This window comes from Corvus cornix, chromosome 18 (genome assembly GCF_000738735.6).
Source record: "Corvus cornix cornix isolate S_Up_H32 chromosome 18, ASM73873v5, whole genome shotgun sequence".
Taxonomy (NCBI): Eukaryota; Metazoa; Chordata; class Aves; order Passeriformes; family Corvidae; genus Corvus; species Corvus cornix.
In genome coordinates this window covers 11996521-12013224 of record NC_046347.1, presented here as the reverse complement: position 1 = coordinate 12013224, position 16704 = coordinate 11996521, and the positions used below count along the sequence as shown (strand labels likewise).

The following is a 16704-nucleotide window of genomic DNA, read 5'->3' as shown; positions in this document are numbered from 1 at the left end:
CCAGCAGGACCACTCCTGGCAGAGCCCCAGGAAAGCTTCCAAATCGAGTGGGCACAGAGGAGCATGGGGAGCGAGGGAGAAAGGGGGAACACAAGCACCCGGGTATGGGCAGGGAGACAGTGACGGGCAAGTGTGCAAACCCAGATTTACCCAGCACGGCACTGGACATCCTCCACCTGCGCCGTGTTCCTTCTGGCAGCCCACACCCAGCCTCTGCTGAGGAGCCCTGGGATGGAGCTGGGACTGTTCCTGCTCTGGGCACAATGGCTGCACGCCGGGCAGGCAGCACCAGCAGCTCCCGTTCGCGCTCCAGCCCCGGCCCCGGAGCACCGCGGGCCCTGCACGGCACTGCCATCGTGTGCCAGAGCACCACCGACCCTCCCACTGCCCGGGCACTGTGCTCACTCCCCGAGGAGAGGGGGCACCGCTCCATGGCTGGCATGGCGGGCACGAGCAGACGGAGGCTCAGCACGGCTCCTGCCAGGGAAAGCTTGTGCACTTTACCACTGCTGAGCAGCTTCTGTGTTCCTGAAATATCCTCTTCCCCTGGGCAACTTCATATGTGAGTCTTGGGACTAGTCGGAGCATTAAACTGACATCTAGGTCACGGTAAGGAATAGCTCAACGCCTCCAGGAAAAAGGGTTTTCCTTCCACATCCCAGCGCCTCCTGCACCAGCTCAGTACTCAGCCCAGGAGCGAGCACTTAACAGGAGTGACCACTTCTAGCTGAGAATGAAGGAGGCTGTGGGGGTGGAAAAGGGATTAAAACCATTTCTGAGACATGGACTGGAGATTAGCTGCCTTTTCTGAGTTCTCTTGGCTCTTCATGGTCCCTGGAGCAGCACCTCTGCAGGAAAAGGCACTGGCAGGATTTAAAGCCCAGGGAGCCTGGCTGGACATAGGCCAGGGCCAGCAAACAGAGTCTCGCCATGTTCAGCCCAGCAGATGCCGCACCCAAGAACCACGGGTGGTCCATCCTGACCACCAACACCCATCACCTTGGCGGCAAACAGGCCCCGGCCTCGCTGGGCTAATCCCAGCCCCGCCTGCAACTCCTGGATGCTCCGCAGCAGGAACTGCTCTGGGAATCCAGCACTCAGCGTTTTCTCTCCACTGGTTGCCCCATCTGCCCCAGCCCCAGCTCTGCCACAGGGCTGGGGGTCCCAGCGCCGCTCTAGGACCCTCGCATGGAACAGCAGCACCAGCATCGAGAAATTATCAAATGTGGGATGCCCGGGCTGCGGGACGGGAGAGGGAACAGACCGGAGCGGGGGCTCACCCAGGGACAGGGAGCGGCGGGGCAGACGGCTGGCCCCGCCCTCCCGGGGGAAGGCTCAGCCCACGGCAGCGCCTGTCCCTGTCCCCGGTGTGTCACGATGATGGAGTGCCGGATGCAGGCACCGTAATGGTTTCATCAACTTAGCTACTTTTTATGAGAAATTTGTTCCAATTCCTTCCCTCTCCCTGGCTGCTGTCACCTTAACAGATGTCAGACCTGAAAGAATAATAATCCTGGCAGGAACCCTTGAACCGGAGCGAGCGGCGTCCCAGGGAGGAGGCAAGAGCACGGAGAAAACTCATTTTTGCAGGAGCCCAGGACCACTTGGAGCTGCCCAGCCTGACACTGCCCGGGCTGGGAGATTGGCTTGTGCTCTCCTCTTCCTCCCTGGGGGAAACCTGCCCTGTGCAGGTATGCTGCTGTGCTGGTGAAACAGCTCTGGAGAGGAACCCCTCAGCCCCGGTGCGTCCATCCCGCCGCCATCCAGACTCCACCCGGACTTCATCCGGCCCCCCACCTAGTGAACGCCTAAAACCCACCTCCTCTCCCCGACACAATTCCCACACCTATTCCTGTCCCTGTCACCTCTCTAAGAAGCTCCATCAAGGGAACCAGCGCAGGCGGAGCCAGTGCCAGCAGAACGGGCACACATGTGGGCAGATCTCACCACGCCGCACATCCTGCTGCTGGATTCCCCCGGCCACTGCCCGGCAAGGCGTGACACAGCCTGTGCGGTGATCCATCATACCCTCGGTCCCTGCAGCCTCCTGCTCTGGGAGCTCACCTCATCCCCGGCCTGTCCCCGCCAGTGCCAGGGAACAGCCCGGGCAGGAGAGAGCGGCACCGCGGCACAGGCCGTGGGCAGCCGGGACAGCGCGGTCCCTCCCGCCACTCCGGGTCTGCGGGCTCCCGGGACACCCCAGAACGCACCGGGGATCCGATCCCCGGGCCGAGCCCGTGGGCACTGGCGGCAGCTGGAGCGGGCGGACGAAGCAGGATGGGCAGCAGAGCAACCGGGGCGGCTTCCCCTGCACGCAGCAAAGCCCCGGGCACTGATCTGGGGATTCCCAAGGCTGCAAGTGCCAGACCTGCCCTCGCGCTGCCTTCTCCTGCGAGGAGCTGCTGCTCTGCGATGAGTCATCTCTGGAAGACGAATTCTATTTAAAGGATGTTATTCGTAGAAATTGAGTTTTAATAACAGGGCATCAAACAAGCAGAAAATACCAAACTTCCAAGTGGAGCGAAGTTTCCGTATGTTAATTTATACAGCACAATCACCGCTTGGAGGAATAAAAACCATGCAGAGAGCTCCTCTCCCTGACACAGCAGCGCAGGGAGCCCTGTCCTGCTCCCCAGAGCATTTCCCGGCCACGGGGAGCAGAGATGGGGACAGGCAGCCCGGGCACGGCCACTGCTGTTGGCACAGCTGTGGCACAAGCTCTGGGCTCTGGCCGCCGCTGCCGCGCTCCCAGGAGAGCTCCATCCCTCCATCCCAGGAGCCTTCGGGCTCTGCTTCGCTGCCAGTGGGAGGGCGGGAGGAGACAGCGCTGAGCTCGCTTTAAAAATAGATCAAACCCTGTGCTACGGAGCCATTTTATTAGAGCAGCACAAGCTGTCGGGCTGGTGACACCTCTGCGAGCACCCAGGGAAGTTTTCCCAGATGAATTTGAAAAGCGAGGGGAAGAAACAAAGACGAAGCAGACTTGTTTTCCAACAAAAAAAAAGTGTGGGGGAGAAGCCTGTCTGCACTTGAGCCCCTCATCCCGTCGCCAGCCCAAATCCCTGTCCCCAGCCCACACGCACCTCCCAGGCATCACCAGGTGCCCTGGTGCCAGCACTGCAGCGAGGGCTGAACCTCTCACACGAGCACGAATCTTTGGCTCACCCCAAATCTTGCCTGAAAGCTCCTCTGCCCAGAGTGGTAACTCCCATGCCCCTACCTGGTCATGTACCAGGGACAGCATGTCCTGTAAAGGGCAGGGGGAAGTGCCTCAGGTCTCCTGGAGCTGCAGCAGGGCCAAACCTCACCATCCCACCAAGGCTGCCCAGGGTGGGGGTCCCAGGGCTCAGCAGCTCCAACCCAGCTCAGCCTCCCTGAGCTGGAGCTGCCAAGGACAGGATTTGTTCCCACAGGGCTCAGCAGTGCGGCAGCCAGCCCAGGCTCCCAGTATTCCCTTTGTGCATGCCACGATTGACTCCTGTTTGTAAAATGAAAATTGGGAATGGGAGAGGCAAAGAGAAAACACAGAAAAGCCTCCAAACCAAACCTCAGTGAACTTGTGGTTGCTCTCCTGAGAGCACTTCCCATCTAGTTCACCTTTTGTCATGCAATCACCACCCTTCCTGCTGCTGCAGCCGGGCAATGGCCGAGTGCTGAGAAATCCATGGTGTAACCAGGGAACACTGCTTCCCGCCGTGAGCCGGGTCCTGTCCTGGGTGCTGAGCTGCATCAGAAAATTCCCACCTGCAAGGAGCGGGTTCCCCATGCAGCAGCTCACAGAGCAGCTGGCAGAATGCCAGGGTCCTTCCAGAGCCATGTTAGCGATGCCCAGGGAAGAGCTGATCGCGTGTCATGGAAACAGCTTCGTGCCGGCCACAGTGTGCACGGCCGGGGGACACAGTGACCACAGTGAGGGCAGGACCAGGGCTCTGCTGCTGGTGTCCAGCAATGGCCCCATGCACAGGTTTGGCACATGCAGATCCCAGGGACTGCTCCTGGTACCAGCAGCTGATCCCTCTGGCCCCACCAAGCCCTGGTGAGAGCATCATTGGCCACCAGTCAGCCTCAGCCGGGGACATGCAGCAAGCGCCAGGGGAGGAGCAGCTGGTCCCACAGCCAGTGACACCACCGAGCATTCCTAAGGCTGCTCCATGGCATGGATAGGTGGAGATGAAGCCAACCTGGGTGTTGCCTGAAAACTGGTGGAGAAATTCACTTTGGTGGGAGGGATGAGTGTGATAATTCACTGGTGTGCAGGCTGTGGGACAGAGCCGAGGAACAGGAACTGAAGCTACAGGCTCCACAGCAGGAGCAAAACTCAAAATATCCCATGAGTTCAAACCAGAGGAATCAAGGAACCCTCCGTCCCAGAAACCCCCCAGAACTGGCCCAACACATCACGTCAAGCTGCGCTGGGCCACAGCACTGGAAAGCACAGAATGGAGACGAGAGGAGTCAGGGCAGGGAAAGATCCCCAAGCTCCCCCCATCAGGAGCTCATGGAAAAACCAAGGTGGAAACACACGACAAACAGGCAAGATCTGCCTGTACCTAATGCAGCTCACGCCACAGTAAGTTGGGAATGTGAGTGCCTGGGCCAGCAGCAGCAACCCAGTGGGGTGGGGGGGGCAGGAGGAGGGGTCAGCCCGGAGGGGGCTGGCAGGCCCTGAGACTGAGCAGCACAAAGTCCAAAACACTGAACATGGGAGCATCTGCTCCAACCTGGGAACCACATGGAGACACATCTCGGTGCATTACTCAGCCACGGGCTGACTCTGAGTCACCAGCTCCAGCATCTGGGAGGAGAGTGAGTGTGAGCGTGTGAGTGAGCGTGTGAGAGTGAGTGTGTGAGTGTGAGTGTGTGAGAGTGTGTGAGCGTGTGAGTGTGTGAGAGTGAGTGTGTGAGCGTGAGTGTGTGAGAGTGAGTGTGTGAGAGTGAGTGTGTGAGTGTGAGTGTGCTCCCGGGCTGCCTGGCACAGGAAGCTCTGGGGGAGGGCGGCTGTGCTGGCTTGGCTGGCTCTGGATCCGTGCCATGGGATGACCCTGTCTGGGAGGGTCAGGCTGGGGGAGCAGGGAGGGCTGCCAGGGGATGGAGAGCTGCTCCAGGAGCACATGGAATAAACAGGACAGAGGAGCTGGTCTGAGCCCAGTCAAAGCTTCTCTATAAATACATAGGGAATGGGCACTGGGAGGAGCCGGTCATGCCAAAGGACAAGGTTGGCACAAGGAAAATGGGTGTAAAAGGCCGCAGATAAAGGGAGGCAGGAGGAAATGAGGAGGAACAGGCACTGGGTGAGGAAAGCGGCTGTGGTAGGATGGCCCAGACAGTGGGACTGGGCTCGGGGCTCTGGGTCTCTTCCTAAAACACATCTTTAAATGCCTTTAAACACCACACAGACGGTTCACTGCTTTCGTCCCAGAGCTGACAAGTGATGCCCACAGCAGAGCAGCCCTTGCCCCCACAAGCAGCGACTGCCCACTATGGAGAGCCAGCAGAGGATGGGGGTTTGCCCATGAACACCCACTGGCCTCTCCACTAGAGCCCCTTCCCACTGCATCCCCTGCAAGCCTGCTCCCCACGCTGTCCAGACTGTTTCGTTAACGGTGCAGCAATCCAGGCTGCTGATCAGATGGAAAGTCTCCATCCCATAATAAACAGTGTACTATTTATAAACCTGAAAACGTCTTTATTATTATTATTTTCCCCCAGAAAAAAAAAAACGACATAATAAACCCCCCCTGTACACTGCTGTTAAACACACCCCAGCACGGCCCCGCAGGTCCGCAGCGCTGGTGCCGCTTCCCCAGGCAGTGCCCAGCAGAACAGATGGCAGTGTGGGCGTTAGGTACCAGCCTCCTGGCAATCCGAACATCTGTTACCGTTAGAAAATGCTAATTGCCATCAATCAGGACAGCACCTACCCACATTTACATGCAAGCACAAAAAAATTACGTCTAAATTTCTCTGAGTACAACACTTGCTGCATGTTAAGTAACCGGAGCTGCTCAGATGCTGCGCGGCAGCCTGGCACCGGCGCGGTGGGTGACGCGCCGCAGCTGAGCACCGGCAGCGCCCGGCTGCGCCCGCGGCACAAGGGGCAGAGCCCCCGGAGCTCATCCCACCCTGCCCCATCCCACCCCGCCCCATCCCCGGCGCGGAGCTCCCCGGCCGCAGCCGCCCCCATCTCCTGCCCGGGGTCGCTGCCGCCGGTGCGGGGCACTCCGGGAGGACAGCTCTCCGTCCCCCCGAGTCGCTGCAGGGCACCCACGTCCTGCTCTTCTGCACAACGCTCCCGCCACACCCGGACACGCCAGACACAGCAGGAGCCCTTCGTCCAACTCACTCCCTCCAGTGACTCCAGAACACTTCGGGGTCCTGCACCCCGACCTGCTGCGCTCGGGGGCCCACGAGACCCCCACACGCTCCGCTGCTCCCCTCGCCCTGCCCTCGTCACATCTTGTCTTAGAGAGGATCCCAGCCGGATCTGCTCCCGCGAGCCCCAGGGCAGGGGCCAGCATCCCGCCCCACGGGACACTGCCACAGGCTGCCTGAAGCCATCTGTGGGCACTGCCTGGCCCCGGCTGCTCCTCACAGTCCATGCGCCTTCTCCATCCCCAGAGAGCACAAAAGAGATGGGAACACAACCAGCCCCACTGTGGTTCATCAGGTATCGCATCACGGGGCACCGGCCCCAAAGCGAGATGGCAATTCCCGTTTGGAAGAAGCAAAGGCACAAATCGTGGACAGAGAACTTGGACACAAAGTTCAGTCAAAGAATGAAAACAAGAAACCTGGTGCACGGTGATCCCCGAGTCACAGCCCCCTCCGCAGCGGTCCCACGGGATGCTCCGACAGCCGGAGCTGGCGAGCGGCCCCGCTCCTCACCCCGCGGCTGCCGGGCCCCCGCCTCCCTCGCAGCGGGGAGCTGCGCCGGAATGCAAATGATGCTCCAGGCGAGTGCCAAGAGCTCCTTGTTCCTTCCCCAATTTAGGACACCTCTCGGTGCTGCAGCCCGCACGGAGTTCGTAGGAGGCTGCAAGGGTGCCAGAGGAGCTGAGCCTGCCCAGGGTGACTCTTCGACAGCAAAGCTGCACCTTGCAGTGCAGTTTTCCCCTCCCTTGGATCTGTCCCCTCAGGACCACAGCCCTGGATCACAGCTCTGAAAGAAACTTCACATGGCAAAAGCCTTTCTACCTGCTGCCCTCCTGGGCACAACGTGGACTCCCCAGTGTGTCCCCACACACCACGGCAGTGGCCCCACCGTGCCAGCTGCGGGCACTGCTGCCTCAGCTCCTGGGGAAAACTCAGGCCCTTCCCAAGGAAGAGCACAAGGAGCACACAGGAGCGATCCTGCTGCCAAGGCAAAGAGCCAGGGACACAGGCTGAGGAACTGCTGGGAGCCCCAGAACAGCCTCACTGGGTGCACCACGCTCCTCCCACGGCCAAAGGGAGCTGGGGATCACAGTGCACATTGAATTTCCCTGCAGCCATCACGTTAGGGCTGCCGGGCTCTGGCTCCATCCCTTGGTTCACTCCACATCCCTCCCAGTCCTGGCTCCGCAACAGTCTCCCACTGGCGTGAGCAGGTTGTGGCACCACTGCCGCTTCCCGCGGCTCCCGCCGTTACTCAGCAGCCAAGGGAACCGCTCAGAGCTACAAGGTCACTCAAAAACACCATCTGTCCACGCACTGCTCCTCGCCCTGGGGAGAGCAGCAGAGAAATTATTTCAATGCACTGTAGGCCACTGTGCCCCTCGCCACCGCCCTGCTGCACACCAGCATCTCACAGTGCTCATTCAGCCTTGGCTCAGCGAGGGGGGACCACAGCATCAGTGCCCACTGATGCCCCCCACACTCTCCACACCACGAGGGCACCCAAGGGCTCCAAGAGTTGACAGGGAACCCTCCCAGACTGCTCGTCACAGGGTGAGATGTTTGGTGCTGGAGAGAGACTGCCTTGTGCTGGCCAGAGCCACCGCCACCTCTGTGACCCCTGGCTGGTGGCCTCTCCAGTACCATGGGGTGGGGCAATGGTGAGTGTAGCCTACCTTGATGTGGGGAGCAAGTCACAGGAGCACCCCGACACCCCCAGGAACCGCAGCTCCAGGTCCCCTCCCCCTGCACCGCCCAGGGATTATTTCTGGGGAACTGAAGTCACTTGCATTCGGGCTCTGAAGTCACATTCGTCTCTGCTTGTTCTACTTCTCCCGCACCTAGAAGTGTCACAACACGGCGCTATCTCTGTCGAGGCAGTTGTCCCCCACATGCCATGTCCCAGATGCTCCTGTATTGCTGCTCACATCCAGGCGCTTCCCCAGCCCCGGTTTCTCGCCAGGATGGCGCGGGGCTGCCAGCACCGGCTGGGGGCACGGAGGGGCTGACTCACACCCAGCTCCAGCAGTAAATAAATACGTGACTTCAGCTCATTTGCAAACCCAGTCCCAGGGAGCACGCCCGTCTGTGCCCCTCATCTACGGGCATCCCAGCAGCTACCTCCCACATCCACCAACCCCCGCTGTGGCTCCGTCCCACCTCTGCATGCCCCCAGCTGCACTGCTGACAGCAGAGGTGGGCACTGCCCCTAGGGCTGCCCCGCAGGGGTCCCCTGCATCCCAATGGCCCCGGGACCCTGTGCCACGCTGGCCCCGTGGCCCCGCAGCGAGTCCCGCTGTGTGCAAGATCCCTTCCATACGGGAGCAGCCAGCGGAGCTGCCAGCTCCCAGCTCCAGCGCTTGCCGCTACATCTGGAAACTCTTCTCACCCTTAATTGTTTCTAATGCTTTAACACACGGAGTGACTAATAAGACACTAATTGGGCAGCGTTAGCAGGGAGCGGAGCAGGAGCGCTGGCAGTGCCCTCCGTGCCGAGCCGCCGGCTCCCAGCACTGCGCTGCCGTGTGCTGCCATTGCCACAAATCCCTCCAGACTCCAGTGCCTTTCCCTGCTCAGCCTTTCCCAGTGTGGTGGAAAACCTGCCCCAGCAGTGGGGAGAGCCAAGAGACGCCGATTTTAGCTCTGTCTAGTGGTCCCTGTGCCCCAGGAGCCAGGGCAGGGAGGGCACAAGGTACCCCCCCAGCAGGGACATCCCACACACCGTCATCCCTCAAGCAGAAAGGCACTGGGTGACCCCAATCGCTCCCCTCTGACTGCCCAGCACCGCGCTGCCTCTGGGCACGCACCGGCACTGCTGCGATGGGCTTGTGCTTGGCATTGCCCACGTTGAGCCAAGGTGAGGAGACAAGCGATGAACGGCCGCAGGAATGCGCCTGCTCTGGGTGATTTATGGCTGTTGGGGAGCCAGGGCAGAGGACAGCTGCATTTGGGACCCTCCCGTGCCCCAGACAGCTGTGGGGTGATGGCCACCCCACTTCTGGGGCTGCCCTGTCTCCCTGGGAGCTCCCACGGGGCTGCCAGCCCTGCCTGCACAGCTGCTGGCGGCACTGCGCTCGCCAGAGCTGCTCAACAGCAGGAAAGAGGCACAAATCTTGTTACACACTGGCTAAGCCTCCCTGGGCATGTTTTCTATAAATCTCCTGGAATTTATTATATGATAACTAGCCTGGAAAAGCTAAATTAAATCCACAGCCAAGAAACTGACTTTCAAGTGTGACCTAATTTAGTTGCTGGAAGGGGAGGGAGGGAGGGAGCGGGGATCCCGGTGCCAGTCGTTCCCGGGATGACCTCCCGGTGCAGCCACACACCCCCCATCCTCCTCTTCGCCATGACTTTGGGGACGGAGCTGCGCAGCCTTTCATGTCTGAGCGGATCTCACACTCCCACTCGCTGGAACAAAAGCGCCTCAAGGGCTCCCCTGTCAGATGTTTTCCATTGCTCATCTCCAAGTCTTCCTTGAAGGAGCACTCTCCTCCCGGGGGGGGCTCCGGAGGGCTTGGGGATGATGGGGAGAGTCGCTGCAGGGGCTCTGCATTGGCACGTTCCTCCCTGCTCCAGGCTGCTCCCCACCAGCCCAGTGAGCCCCAAGCTCAGCACCAGCACCCACACGTTCCATGGCCGGCAGCCCCAGCTGCACCCAGGACCCAGCCAGACTCCAGGGGAGCAGGAGGAAAGCAGCGGGGAGAAAAGCTGGATGGGGAAGAGGCTTGGTGGCCTGAGCTCGAGTGAGCCCACTTCTGCCCTGGTGCCCAGAGCAGGCGCTGGCAGCAGTGGCTGCAACCAGCCCTGCAGACAAGGTGCCTCTCCTGGGATGGGCACAGCCCTCCTGATGCTAGGGCACGATGCGCACTGTGGCCGGGGTGACAACCTGTCTGCCGTCTCCTGAAAAGCAGCACAGTCCCAGCCCCAGGAGTCAGACATGCCCCAGTGCAGTGCAAGGTCCTGGGAGAAACTCCCATTGATCCCACTTTGGCCAGGACGCTCACAATAGCTGGTTCCACAGTGCTGTGGGGCTGGGTAGGAGCGGGCACCCCTTCACCCCAAAACTGCCCACTCGTAGGGCTGCTGGCTCTGGGCAGAGCGGGTGGCAGGAGGCAGGAGCACTGCGCAGGCAGGGCCCGTGGCAAGGGCAATGTGGGCAGAGCGGGACCACGGTGCTCCGGCAGACCCGGGGGTGGGCTCGGGGCTGGCACGCGGACGCGTGCTGTTGTTCTGGAACGGAGTGCACTGGCAGAGCGGCATGTGGGAAGCTTGCATAATAGTGCCAGCCCACACTACGCCTGCTCCTTCCCAGCATGATCAGCCCCTTGCTTTCATGAGCAATAACATCCACCCAAAGTTTTCTAAAGACAAAAAAAAGAGCTTCAAGGTGATGCACAGAGCTCAGCTGCCTTTGCTGCCTCTGAACTGATTAATGCAGCTGGGAAATCCATCTGCACGCCGCTCTAATCCCACATTCTGGACAACCTATACCCCAGCAAGGGACAAGAAGCCTCAAACTCTCGCTCCCATTTCGTGATTCCCGAGCAGGCACCTAGGGCTGGGGCAGAGCGGAGGAGCCAGCGTACTGTGAGCAGCACGGCAAGGGGGGTACACACAGCCCCCCACACTGGGAGCCCTGCACGGCCCCATGGGCACTCTTCCTGCCCAGGCACTCCCCTCGGCTTATGCCAGTGGGAGAAGAGTGGTCCCGACTCTGGGGGGTCTCCTCGGCACAGCAATTGGTGGAGATGGCACTGGAAGACAAATTCTGTGGCAGAACAGCCCCAAACAGAGCCCAGTCCCGGGTCACTGTGGCTGCCACAGCGTGGCCATGACTCTCTGAGCACCTGCTGAACCTGTGGGTGCTTGCAGTGCTGGGAACAAACAGGGAAAATTCCTCGTCTGGAGGAGAGAGTCCCACTGCCTTCGAGAGTTTTAAATTTTAGCTCCTCCTCAAGCTGGTGCGAGCTCCCAGTGCACACCGGCGTCAGCACGAGGGGGGTTCCAGTCTGTGTAATGTGAACTGACGGGGACGGGTTCAGCCCAGACCACACGGAGCCACACACAGCCCTGAGGGGAGTTTGCAGCACCGTCGGTGCCAGGAGCGACGTGCAGGGCTGTGCCTGCATCATGGGCACACACTCCCCTTCCCATGCAGGGGCACCACCAAGGTCCCCTGTGCTCCAGGACCTCCACACTCCCACAGTGAGCAGGACAGGGACTGGTCAATGGGTAGGACCAGCCCCCCCACGCCATATGCCACGAGGATTAGAGCACACGGGGCTTCTCCCAGCAACGCTCCCCTTTGCCAGGTCATCACACAAGAGTCTGGACACAGGACCTGTACCCAGTGCTGGTGCAAAGTCCCTGGTGGGCTGATTGTGAGCTGCTGCCCCAGGCACAGCCACGGGAAGCAGCATCTTCATCCTCAATCAAAAAATATCTCCATACCCTCCCCTACCTGGACTGCTGGGTGGGAACAACGTACCTGAAGACCAAGAGCAGGTGCCTCAGGTGTGGTGGCAGGTGGGAGCTCACACTCGTGTTCACCCCTCCAAGCCGTCAGGAAGAGCCGTCGGGGTCTCACAGCAGCAGTTTCTCAGCCTGAAAGAGAGAGGGAGAGGCTCCAGTCCCGTCCCTGTGTAGGCACCGCCGCTAATAACGGAGGAGGACGTGGCAGAGCTCGGCGCCTCAGAACGCCACAGCTCCGGGGGCTCACACGCGCTTGGCCCACTCCTTTAACAGCACAATTATCCCACGGCTGGGGAGCAGCTCTGGAGCAGCCCCTGACATGCAGAGGCAGGACCCTGCCCAGCGGTAAAGCCCCTAAAGAGAGGGAAGCGTGCTCGGCCGGGGAGCAAGGTTTGGCTGCATGGGGCAGGTCCCCAGCTCACGGTCCCCAGTGGGACATGTCCCAGTCTCTGCACTGACACAGAAAATGCTGGGGCTGGTCCTGCCTCGCTGAGAGCACCGGCGCCAGCCTCAGGTGAGTGCATGGGATGGAGACAAGGAAAGGCAAGGACTTCTTCCTAAAGGAAAGAAGTCTCCAACCCACCTGTTCCCCCGAAGGCTCTCTGAAGGCCGCCACCAGCTCCACGTTTGCTTTTCCCCGACCCAGGTTGAACAGGAGATAATTTAACAGCTTGTCCCCCATTGTAATGGGACTTTTTCCCTGTTCCCCCGGGCAGCCCATCCATCACAGCACAGAGCAGTGACGTCCCCCTGGCACCTCGGCCAGGCAGCCCCCCTGCCTGCTGTGAGTTACGACGCCTGCACCGTGCGGTGGGATGGGCTCAGAGCACCAGCTCCACACCGGGAGCCGAGATTTATCCCCTCGGCGGAACAGGGGCAGAAGCCGGGAGATAAGTCACAGCAGAGCTGCAGGAGTGGCGCTCAAGGTCCTCCAAGGTTGGCTCATTAAAAACCAAGGAGAAGAGGAAGACAAGACCTGCCCGCCGTGGTGTGGCTGCGAATCCCCCTCCTGACGCTGAACCAGCCATGGCCAAGAGGGAGGCGGGAAGGGAGCCGGGCCCCCCAGGCTGGCTCTGCAGCAATCCCTGGGGCAGGCTGCTGGCCAGGACATCCCAGCACATTCCAATAACCCCAGCAGTGCAGTACCCAGACAGGGATGGGCTTCCCAGCAGTGCAGAGCCACTAAAAATCCAACAGGCAGCCTACAGAGGTGCTGGGATGCTGGCCCCAGGAGCAGGCTGCAGCCACCCAGCACACCAAGCATGCTGCTGGGAGTGGGTGCCATCCTTGCGATGGGCCCCGTCACTGATTTGGGGACAGACCACAGATTTGGGGACAGAGATGCAGTGAACATCACAGGCACACTCCAGACTTGCTGGAATTCCCCTCCTGCTTCATTAGTCCTGCTCATTAGGCTCTGCTCCTGATCAGCAGGCACAGCTAGAGCTCAGCAGTGTCACTCCCCAGCCCTTCCATCCCAGCCTCTTTAATGCTGGTCCGTCACAGCCGGTTCCCTAAACCCCCCTGGCTGTCCCCTTCTGCAGGCTCTGCCACCAGTCCCTCTTCCCTCCCCACTGTGGTTCGTGTGTGACCAGGAACCACGGTGGAGCTGGGGGCTCAGCAGGGACTCACACTGTGGGGTTTGCCCCAGACCGAACCCCTCCAGTCATGTGCAGCAAGTGGAGGATAAGACAAACACTGGAAAAACCCAATTGCATCGCTGAAACAAACTGAACACAGCAGGAATTTTTCAGCACCTTCTATTTTCTAAAGCAAACCCATGTGAGTGCAGGACGGGGGTTGGCATGTCCCCCAGTGGTGTTGGGAGCCCAGCAGCATCCCTCAGCAGCAGCAGCATCCCTCACTGTCGGCAGCATCCCTGCAGCACCCTGCCACTGGGAAATTGCTCCATCCCCAGGAGGGATGGGAAAGTGGATTGTTGATCCCTACAGGGCATCTCCCTCAGGAGCCACCGGGCTTTTACTGCACACCAAACCACAGCGATTAGATCAACAAGCCAACCCCTGGAAGGCTGAGAGGTTTTATCAAAGCCAGCAGCACCTCAGGGAGGCGATGGAAAGATGATGCAGCTGCCCACAGCATCCGCAATCCCTGGGCCAGCCTGGCGGCTGCTGCAGAAGGGCAGGACCAGGGCTGTACCGGCTCATTTTTGGGAGGCTGAGCCTCTGCCGCTGCCTCCATGCTCCCAGAAGGACGCCGGTTCTGGTCCCAGCCCAGTGCCTTCTGTCAGACCCCACCGTGGCAGAGGGGTGTCACAGAAATGCCCCTCAGCAGGGCTCAGCAGGAGCTCGGGAGGCAGGTGCCCGCAGTGCTTCTCCCTGGATTGCAGAGGAGTGGGGAGAGCAATTTTCTTTCAGCAGCAAACTCTCTGAAGCAGCACTCGGCACCTGTGCAGCCCAAGATACAGCTCCTGCTCCAGCCCAACCAGGAGCTATTTCCCACTTATCTGCGCCACGGCTGATATCTGTGCAGCAGAACAGGGCGCTCGGTAATAGGATTTTGATGCTAAACAGAAGATGTTTTTTCCCCGGGTCTCACTTACGTCACACCCGGAGGTATCCATGGCCATGGAGGTGACACAGAGGAAGGCTAAAGAGTTTCAACTCTTGTGCTGAGGGAGCAGCTTCTCCTTCAGCTGCTAAACAGCAGAATTACAGTGATCTAGCATTGCCTGCCCTCGTCGTGCCCCAACCCTGATGCAGCCCTGGGGAGGGGAGGGAGGAAAGCATGCCCCCACTGCTGCAGCCCCACTGCCCCCCTGGCTGGCAGGACCCCGCTCCTGCCCATAGCTCCCACGGGAGTGAGCAGAGCTCCTTGGTGCTGGGGCTGAGCTGGGGGCTGGGGAAGCTTGCATGCTGTGGGCACCATCTGCTCCCAGCACTCCTCGGGCCCCAGGGATGTACTGGGGGAGCCTGAAACCCACAGGCATCACCTGCAGCCCACGGGTATCACCCACTCCCTGTGGGCATCACCCGCTCCCAGCACTCCCCCAGCCCCAGGCGCTGCTGTCAGCTGCATCCCGTGCCACAGGGACCACCCACACACCACAGCAGCAGCAGCAGCAGCACAGAGACAGGCTTGGGTGGCAGAGCCACACTTGCAGCTGCCTCAGGGAAAGGGGAGGAAGGCTTGTCACCTCCCTGCCACCCTCCTCCCCATATGAGCGAGAGGAAGGTCCCACGCACCCCCACTGCTGGAGCTGGGAAAGTCTCTGCCTGCCACAGACAAAACCAAGGCGATGGGAACCACCCCCGCCGGGTGCGGGTGACATCTCACCCGTGGGAACGCTGCCGGCGCGGCGTCAGGGCTGTCACCGTGGCGTCAGGGCTGTCACTGCTCCCACGGCACAAACTGGGTGACGAGGGCCACCAGCCGAAAAGCCACGGGCTGGCGGTGGTGGGAGAGTCTGGCCAAGGCCAAAATCAGCATCGCACAGCCGGGCCCTGGCACGCTTGGCCAGGCTGAGCACACCCGGGCCAAGAGGTGCTCAGGGGTGCATGGGGATTGTGGGGTGCACACTGACCACAGGGCCCTATACTGACCACAGGGTGCACACTGACCACAGGGTGCACACTGACCACGGGGTCCTATACTGACCACGGGGTGCACACTGACCACAGGGTGCATACTGACCACGGGGTCCTATACTGACCACAGGGTGCACACTGACCACAGGGTGCACACTGACCACAGGGTGCACACTGACCACGGGGTCCTATACTGACCACAGGGTGCACACTGACCACAGGGTGCACACTGACCACGGGTCCTATACTGACCACAGGGTGCACACTGACCACAGGGTGCACACTGACCACGGGGTCCTATACTGACCACAGGGTGCACACTGACCACAGGGTGCACACTGACCACGGGGTCCTATACTGACCACAGGGTGCATACTGACCACAGGGTGCACACTGACCACAGGGCCCTATACTGACCACGGGGTGCACACTGACCACAGGGTGCACACTGACCACAGGGCCCTATACTGACCACAGGGTGCACACTGACCACAGGGCCCTATACTGACCACGGGGTGCACACTGACCACAGGGTGCACACGGACCACAGGGCCCCTCACCGCCACAGTGAGCAGCTCCGGCCCTGGCCGCAGTGGTGCCCAGGGAAGCAGGTGCCCAGGCCAGCCCTGGCCCCGCTGACCCGAGGAGCACCCAGCAGCGCAGTGAGGGAAACACAGCGCTGTGCAGGCGAGCACAGCCCCAGGACAGCTGCGCCAGCACGGGCCCCATCCCACGTGGAGGGTGTGCCCACAGCCAGGGCAGTGCCCGCAGCGCCTGCAGCAGGGACAGGGGTGCCAGGAGCTGGGGCAGCCCTCGCTGTGGCAAAGGCATGCCAGGAGCTGGTCGCAGTCTGTTTTCTTGCACAAGTGCATTAAGCATTCCACACAGCACTTTTGCTGTAAATCACTTCCTATTCAGGCTCACTGCTGAGGGTCTCTGAAGGTCGATTTTCCATGGTTATGACAACAAAAACTAAAATTGGGTCAAACCTGAAAGGTATTATCTTTCTCCAAGCTGCTAAATGCACAATAGTAATGAGGTTGGTTAAGCAGTTCACCCCCAGCCCGCATTATTTGCTCTGAAGATGTATTAACCAGTTAAATGAGCGTGATAAGGCAGCCCTGCACATTCCTCCCACCAGCCACACGGAAGATCTGAGGCTCTGGGTCTCCGTATCCTGGTTAATAGCCGAGACCGCAGCCCCACCGACAAAGGCGGCCGCGCCACACAGCTCCGGGCCAGCTCTGCCCAGCCTGACCCACGGGAACACAAAGGGAGCTTTAAAGACATCCAGCAGCTCAGAGCCATT

At 60.5% G+C, this 16704-nt stretch overlaps 1 protein-coding gene across 15 annotated transcripts in view; it reads right to left on the bottom strand.

Moving 5' to 3' along the window:
* RBFOX3 (RNA binding fox-1 homolog 3) overlaps positions 1-16704 on the bottom strand; it is a 140283-nt gene that overhangs the window by 61989 nt on the left and 61590 nt on the right. For all 15 annotated transcript variants that reach the window (XM_039562130.1, XM_039562135.1, XM_039562138.1 and 12 more), the window contains one exon: positions 11864-11979. The gene's annotated coding sequence lies outside the window, so the exon portion shown is untranslated. The remainder of the gene's footprint in view (positions 1-11863; positions 11980-16704) is intronic.